Genomic DNA, 9,676 nt, shown 5'->3' with positions numbered 1-9,676 from the left:
ACACCCCTGTCCCACCCCCTCTGTCACTCTCACACCCTCTGTGTCCCCCCTCTCCATATCTATAGCAATATATGTACATCAATATATATATGTGTATATGTATACAGACATATATATATATATATATATATATATATATATATATATATATATATATACATATAGATATATCTATATACATATATATATATATATATATATATATATATATAGAGAGAGAGAGAGAGAGAGAGAGAGATGTATATATATTCTGAGTGAGGCACATGTGTACAGATGTATTGCAACAGGTGCCTGGTGACAAAGGCATGGAGTGAACACCAGTGTCAAAACTGGAGTACCATACCCCATTTCAAATCACCTACACCAGTAACCACCAGATATGTGATTGGCTGCCCACCACTGCATGTGTCAGGGGTGAACAGGGTCATAAATGTGTACAATAGTCCCCCCAGTGATATTCACAGTGGCACACTATTCCTGGAATACCTGCACATGGTATGTGTCAGCAGACATGGTGTGTCAGCTATGGATATGTAGGTTGGTGTACCCCTCCACACCATATAATGGATGCCATGGTATGGACCTCACATGACAGCTACAGATATGGAGAAGGACACAGTGACATGTACAACATTGTGACAATGCACTCAAACACATTACCAATGCACAGTGACTGACAACACCACAGAGTACACACATACTACCCACATAGAGGTTACCACTCCCAGATTTACATACGTAAGTCACACCCATGACAGATGTCCAACAACCATAGTAACACCTCACACCATCCACAACCTAAATGACTGCTGTGTGTCGTCCATGCCACTGCAATAGAGAGCACATGTGTAGGTAAAGTTCCTACCCACAGATAAGACATACCCTGCAATAAACCACACAGTGTTAAGAAGCAAGACTCCCCATGAGTACATGTCACACATACCCCTGCTGAATGTTAGTCAGATAGGTAATATGCCATATGAGTCACCCTGTGTAACTGTGTGACAGCAGCAGGTACCATCACACCACATGTGTCACAATGGTCAGGGTAGCAGAACAGTATGCTGCTGTAGTCCCAGGGGCAATAGCATATTGTATAGTATTGTATTGTAATGTAATGTATTGTGTTGTATTGTATTGGTATGTTGAGGTGCCTCCTTTGTGGAGTAGAACCACTGCTGCTGTGTGCCAGTGTACAGGTACATATCCTGTAATCAGGCTAGTGTTACATAGCACTTCTATATGTGTGTTTAGCTCCTGTCAGAGTTTATGTAGCATGCAACTGGGGATACCATCAGGTCCCAGTCATGTTGTGTATTCTGCTTTCATGAGGGCGGCTCTCACCTGGACATCTGTGATGACAGGGAGGTTACAGTCAGCTGGGATAACTATGTCTTATTTTTGGGGAGAGGGTGGGGTGACACCTGCACTGAACCTGTCTGCCACAATGTTGTCAATATCTGTGGTTTCAGTGAAATATTTGTTGTTGTGTACTAACTATGGGCATAGAGGATGGATTCTGACCAGGTTGCTAACATAACTGAAGAAGGCCTTCTGGTTATCTGTAGTGTCCCTCTTGATTTCCCTCTCAAAGTTGCCCATGGATGTTTGTATGATGGAAAATAGATCCTTACTAGTGCTGCTTAGACATGCCTTCCCTTTATGGAATTATGCTCTGTCTTGCAGTAGCTTCCATCTTTTGTAATACAATCTGTCTATGGCTGGGGTCCACCAGACAGGATGCTGTCCCTTTGTGGAGAGTGTCTTGGTCATATATGGGATTGCATGATCCATGCATTCTCGGAGATGTCTGTAGAAAGCATTTGTGTAGGGGTCAGCATTGTGGGTTGTATCTGCCACTGGCCCAGTTGGCTGAAAGGATACCATGTCACTGTTACAAAGTGTAAAGTTTGCATCTGCAATGTTATTCACTATAGTCGTTTGTGCTATTGGTGGAGGTGGGATATGTATATCCAGAGCAATTAGTGTGTGGTCAGCTCACAGTAGTTGATGATGTAGGCCATATAGTACCTAGATACAAACCCCCAGAGTGAGGAGGTGCTCTGGACCTGAATCAGTGTTCTGACTGCTGGGGTTTGGTAGTATGTCGTATGGAGTGTGCCAGGTACTGTTGCACAGTTGCTGGCTGAGCACTGATACCTGGCCATTTACATGTGTATCCACCAATAGACAGACAGATGCTATATATGTGAGATATGTTGTATCATAACAGTCGAGTAGCATGTGTAGTATGTGTGCCAAATTCTGCTGACATATATTGCTGATATCAGGTTATTTTCTTTTTCAGGTACATGGCTCACCCGCGGAATCCCGCTTACTCCACAGCTGAGGATGAGGAGATACACCAGAGCCTGGTGCGGGATTATGCAATACTCTTTTCCCGCACCAGCCAGAATCAGCAGGAGAGGGCTGCACTGTGGCAAGACCTGGTCCATCGGGTAAATGACATAGGCACGCATAATAGGATATATGAGCAGGTACAACATCACTGCAGTGATTTAATCAGAAATGTTCGTCAGCGTGCGTCGGATATCCACAAGCAACAGGTCGCCACAGGTGGTGGGGTGGCTACACATCCCCCACTCACCAGACTGGAGGGAATACTCATGAGCATAGTGGCTCCAGTCCGCCAGCAACAACAACAGCAGCAGCAGACATGCATTATGATGGAGGCTGGAGCCACGCAGCAGCAAGACAGTGAGCGTGCAGGTAATATGCCATATGTATAGTTGACTGTTGTGTACACTGGTAGTTAATGCATGTGTGAGGTGTGTCCTTGGTTTGTAGCTGTCACCATAGTATTTAATGTGCAAGTGTGATATCCTCAATATTAGCAGCTGACCTGTGAAAGGCTACTGTTGTACTACTGACCTGTATCATACTCAGTAACAATGGCACAGTTGTGCCCACTGACATTAGTTTCTTCACATCTGCAGGTCCCTCCGGTGTAACAGCAATGCAGCCTATCCATGCTGGTGAGTGTGTATTAACAATACCTGTAATAGTCTTGATAGTAATAGTAATATTAGGCTCACTTAGTAGTGCTGTTTGTATGCATGTAGGTGTGTCTGTGTCTGTGTGTTGATATCACGCATACTGAGTAGTGTACAATTGTGTGCAACTGTGTGCATGTGTACGTGTGCATGTGTGCATGTGTGCATGTGTGCATGTGTGCAAGTGTGCATGTGTGCATGTCTGCATGTGTGCATGTGTGCACCTGTGCATGTGTGCACCTGTGCATGTGTGCATGTGTGCATGTGCACATGTGTGCACGTGTGCATGTGTGCACCTGTGCATGTGTGCACGTGTGCATGTGTGCACGTGCGCATGTGTGCATGTGCACATGTGTGCATGTGCACATGTGTGCATGTGTGCACATGTGTGCATGTGTGCATGTGCGCATGTCTGGACCTGTGCATGTGTGGATGTGTGCATCACTGGTAATATTGTGTAGACATTGTAAACTGTGTTTCCTGTTTCACTCCCACAGGTTCTGGTGCTGCTCTGGTGTCATGCAGCAGGGAACCTGAATCAGGTGCCATGGGTACTGATAATGATGACATCTGTGTAATGGCACAGGAAGGTATGCCAGGGTCCATCATTGGTCAGCCTATTGACAGTACACAGCTGTCAACCCCATCAATACGCACAGTTATCCTGCCAATACACCCTTTGTCACCAATGTCCCTAGGTGATGGACAGCATACAGTGGGCATTGACCAGGGTAATGTGGTATCTGTGGCACATGCCTCCCCACACAGCAGCCATGGGCATGGCCCTGAGATGGTACCACACAGACAGATGTCCAGGGGTTCTCGTGGGAGCATCCGTGGGCGTACTGCCCCTGTGAGACATGCCCACAGAGGTCTTACAACCTCAGCTATGTTCCGGGCTGTCATGCAGGCACAGTCACGTATGGAGCGGTACACCAGATAGGGTCTGAGGGAGCTGACAGCATGTCGCACAGCCATGACTGACAGTATGCGTGACATTGCGGCTGCCATCCGTAATTTCACCGATGTCATAGACAGACGTTGTGGGGACATATTAGACCGGTTCCACAACTACATGTCCATGATCCAGGGCGATGGTGGATGGTTGAGGTGTCGACGTGGGTGTATGCCAGCAACAGCAGCAGCTGGCAGTCGTCACAGATGACAACAGGGCCGCAGCTGCCCCCATAGTGCCAGCAGCAGCCCCAGCAATGCTGGGTCTGTGCTGTCATCAGACCGCCCCAGGAGACCACATGCACGTGGCTCTGGCCAGGCCCGACAGGGATCTGTATCCAGTCAATGAACACCTGCTTCTGATGACAGTACCCAGTCTGGGTTGGTACCGGATATGGTCCGTAGCACCCCTGCAAGGCACAGGTACCGTGTCCATGGCCAGAGACACTGATCTGTATGACCTGGCAGGTACAGTCTGTGGCTGTCCACAAACACCAGTATATGGCAGCCATGAGGTGGAACTGTGTGCATCCATACACACATGCGAATTGACAACACCTAGGGCTACTGCATACATGCACACACTGCATCAACATTGCCCCACCTTGTACTGCTGTCCCTCACCAACACACATACACATACATGTCAATCGGTGGTATCGGTGGCTGACTCAGGCATACCAAGTTCACACCCTGTGCATATGATGAGACTGTGCCACCTCCTGCAATCTGTAACATCAGTGCAGGTACAGGTTAACATGTTGCTGATGCACAGGGTGACTACATAGACGTGTAGTAATAGTATCATGTTGTTAACAGTACTGTGTGCTGAAATAATTGTGGGTATATCACAGCATGCCTGATGCAGTAAGGGTATGACTGTCATGTACTGTTGTCTACACCCATGGTAAGTACCATAGTGTATCATCTGCACATGTTGGCATACTGGTGGTAAGGATGTCAAGAGAAGGCTACATACATAGGTAGCACAGGGGATAAGGTAATGAAAGTATTAATATGCAATGATGGACATGTAAACTGCAAGTGGCATGTTGCCCACACTGGACTCTGCAATGCGGATGTTTGAGGATGTTGATATGTGTGCAGTACTACACGACTGGTACAGGACACACAGGAGCACCCTAGCACTGCAAGCTCACATCTCATACCATGCTAGACAGCCCCAACACACAAAACTAACTGTCACAGGAGGGAGAGTCCCCATACATGTCAGGGATACTGTGGTGGCAGGCCAGGTAGCATACATCCTACTAAGTATGGAACCACTGAGTGAAGGCTCAGTGTCTGTTATTTGACATGTGTATTACTGCAGGTATGAGCACATGGGTTTCCATCCAGTTATTGTACATCCTGACAGTACATGGTCTGTACACTTGTGTGCGCTGAGACTGGACCCTAGCCATCTGACCTGTGTATTTCCATGTACATGTGCATAGTGCCTGCATATTTGCAGTGTTACCTACTGGAAGTGGTACAGCTTGTTTGTTGTACAATGGACTACATGCAGTCCTGCTTACTGTAGCTTTGTTTGCATGCATGTTTGCTTGCAATTACCCTGGAATACTGATCCCACTTGCAATGCATAGTTACAGAGCTTCTGTGGACTCCTAGTGACATCTGCATAGCTTACTATATGTATGTCCATGTCTCACTTGACAGAATGTCACTGTTTGTCCTGTTCACATGTACGTTGCCTGTGACACATTGCATATGACTTACCTGGCATTTGTCCACGTGAGCAGTCATATATGCTACTGCTAACTAATCACAGGCACTACACCCTCACATATTCATCTTCTGTTGAACCACCTGCTTCACTAGGGACGGCTTGCACCTGTCACCCCTGGGCTTTTGGATATTGGCAAAGGCTCTTGCTACCCCCATAGTGCCTTTGTTAGGCAAGGCTCAAATGGCAAACCCACCTTCATAGGTATCACAAGGGATTAGAAACTAAGAGTAATGCTACCCAACGCCAGAAGTCTAAACCTCAAGATGCATGCACTCGAAACTCTCCTTAGCATGGAGAACATTGATATCTGTGCAGTAACAGATGCCTGGTTCAGGGCTACTGAGAGCACCCCAGCACTACCAGGTTATACCTCATACCATGCTTTTCAGCTCCAAAACTTGGAACGAACCACAAAAGGAGGGCGAGTATTGATATTCATCAAAGATACCCACACCTCCAGGTTGGTGGCAAAGCACCAAGCATCAGAGACTATCCATGTGCAACTAACAATGGGTGAAACTGCCTTCCAGGTTATAGCCTGCTACAGACCACCCTCCCAAACCCAAGAACTGCACTCGGCCTTCCTGAGAACAGTGGAAAATATGAAGGTCTCTCCAAACACCATTATATTGGGTGACGTCAACTACCCAAACATAGACTGGGAGCATGACTCTAGCTCCAACACCCTAGGCCAAAGATTCCTAGAATATATGAGCTCAAATGCAATGGAACAACTTGTTACCACTCCCACAAGAAGGGGAAACATACTGGACCTGATAATCACCAACATGAGGACTCTATGCTCCAGACCAGAAGTGTATCCCTCACTGGTAAGATCAGACCATAAACTAATCTCACTGGATATTCACATCCCGACCCCACCCCCTGCCCAGAACACCACAGTGAACAACTTCTCTAAAGCAAATTCACACTCCTCAAAACTGAGGTGGAAACCTTCAAAGCCCCCGGGCCTGTGGGAACTACAGACCAGACCGCAGATTCCTCTATAAACGCATTCTATGGACACCTTCAGGAATGCATGGATCATGTGATCCCGAATAAAACCAGGACCCAATCCTCCAAAGGCAGACGTCCTGTCTGGTGGACCCCAGCCAGAAACAAACTACACAATAGAAGGAGGAAGCTACTAAATGATACAGCAAAATCCCAAAAAGGGAAGGCATCACTGATCAGTATTAGCAAATAACTACAGGCACTCGTAGGATTGTCTAAGGCCAGTTTCGAGAGAAATTGCAGAGGACACTAAGGATAATCACAAGGCTTTCTTTAGTTATGTTAGGAACCTGGGTGGTAATTCCCAGATATGCTCAGAGGTAGTCCAAAATGTCAATAGAAACACCAAACCCACAGACATTGCCAACATTCTAGCTGACAGGTTCAGCGCAAACTCCCCCCCCCCCCTCCACACCGAAAGGGCAAATATGTATCCCAGCAGAGTGCTGCCCCCCCCTGACATCTCAGATGCTCAGGTAAGAACTGCCCTCTCCAAAGCAATACACACTGCATCAATGGGACCAGACAGTGTCCCGGGCTGTGTCCTACATGAACTCCAAGAAGAGCTACAACCAAACATAAAACTACTGTTCAATCCCAGCCTTACTACAGGATATGTGGCCAAAGAGTGGCGTACAACAACAGTGGTCTCTCTACAGAAAGGTGGTGCCTCAACGGATCCTGGACACTATCACCCCATAAGCCACACTAGCTCGGTCTGCAGAGCTATGGAAAGGATCATCATGGACCTCATAAATAAAGATATTAGGGACCTACAGACACTGGATCATACCCAGTTTGGCTTTGTTAAGGGCAGATCCTGCCTCTCAAACCTGGTTGATTTCTTTGAAACAGTCACCAAGGCCATTGAGGAGGGGAAGGTGGTCCACACAGCCTACCTGGACCTCGCAAAAGCCTTCGATACAATACCCCACTTGGGCAGTCTAGAGAAGCTCACCAGCTTAAATATAAGCCCCTATGTCACTAGATGGATTGCACACTGGCTCAAGGACAGAACCCACATGGTTAGAATTGCTGGAGCCATGCCAGACTCCAAACCAGTTACAAGTGGTGTCCCACAAGGCTCAGTCCTGGGACCTCTCTTGTTTGGTATATATTTATCAGAGGTACAGGCCAACACGGAAGGACTGTGGCTGACCAAATATGCAAATGACTGCAAACTGACCACCATAATCGACTCTCCAGCCGACACAAGCATCCTCCAAAAGGGCCTCATAGAAACAGACAACTTGTGCCAGAGCCATGGCCTCAAGCTGAATGCAAAAAAGTGTATAGTCATCCCCTTTGGCAAAAACAAAGTGCCCACAAAGTACCACATAGGTGGCAATCCATTAAGTACAGAAGAAGTAATTAGGGACCTGGGGACCCAAGTTGATAGCGATCTCTCATTTGACAACCACGTGGCCAAAGTGGTTAGAAAGACATTTTATATAGCCGACCCCATCATGAAGGGATTCACATCTAGATCAGGGGAGGACATTGTGCCTCTTTACTCATCCCTCATCAGGCCCATAATTGAGTACAATGCCCCTGTTGGGATGTACCTTACCAGACACCTGCAGCAACTGGAAAGACCCCAAAAGTACCTCACCAAGAGGATCTAAGGGCTCAAACAGATGCCATATGCTGCCAGGTTAAAGAAACTCCAGCTCTACTCAGTGGCATACCGCCTGTTCAGAGGCGATCTGTGCCTGATGTATAAAGCCATGTCAAACCCGGAATTAATGGGCATGCTGCACCTGAGAATATCCAAATCCCATCGAGCTACACGCTTGAGAGACTTGAACCTCAGCACTGAAATAAATAGGACATGCTGGAGGGACAGATTCATAACCCAGAGGCTCACTTCACTCTGGAATAAAATCCCAGTCCAGGTTAGGCAGAGTCCCTCATTGACTCTCTTCAAGAGGAATCTTGATGAGTGGATGGGGCATTGTAGGTTTACCCCGGGTATCACTTCTGTGTCACTGTTAGACAGAGGCACAGTATACTAACCTCGAAAAAGGGCATGGCAAGATATATTTACAATGGATGGCGACAGCCAAACACATTCTGGCTAGGTTACTGGGAGGTTTTTTTTCTCCTGCTGTACTTATAGGGTGCTGACATCATCAGTGTTTAGAAAGGGAAATGTGCATCCTGTAGTGTGTTCTCCTAGTTGCCAAAAGGGACATTTCCCTCACACAGAATTGCACACACACTAACCCCCCTCATCCAAACACACACAGTTGCCATTTGCATGATTCAAACCCCTACCTAACTATGTTATGATACTGCAGACGGACGCATTAGCAGAGCGCACTATTCGCATTACTGGGAGGTTTCTCTTCTCCTGCTTTACTTATAGGGTGCTGACATCATCAGTGTTTAGAAAGGGGAATGTGCATCCTGTAGTGTGTTCTCCTAGTTGCCAAAAGGGACATTTCTTTCACACAGACTTGCACAAACACCAACCCCACTCACACCTGCCATTTTCAGGATTCAAACCCCTACCTGACTATGTTATGACACTCGAGACAGATACATTAGCAGAGCGCACTATTCGCATTATTGGGAGGTTTCCTTTCTCCTGTTGTACTTATAGGGTGCTGACATCATCAGTGTTTAGAAAGGGGAATGTGCATCCTTTAGTGTGTTTTCCCAGTTGCCAAAAGGGACATTGCCTTCACACAGGCTTGCACACACACCAACCACACTCACTCTTGCCATTTGCAGGATTCAAACCCCTACCGGACTATGTTATGACACTCGAGACAAACGCATTAGCAGAGCACGCTAATTGCATTACTGGGAGGTTTTCCTTCTCCTGCTGTACTTATAGGGTGCTGACATCATCAGTGTTTAGAAAGGGGAATGTACATCCTGTGGGGAGGCAGACGTCAAGCACACTCTGGCTAAGCTGTCATTCCCAAGGGCAAACAGCC

This window comes from Protopterus annectens, chromosome 7.part0 (genome assembly GCF_019279795.1).
Source record: "Protopterus annectens isolate FY-2018-M chromosome 7.part0, PAN1.0, whole genome shotgun sequence".
Lineage (NCBI taxonomy): Eukaryota > Metazoa > Chordata > Ceratodontiformes > Protopteridae > Protopterus > Protopterus annectens.
This window is presented reverse-complemented; position numbering follows the sequence as displayed.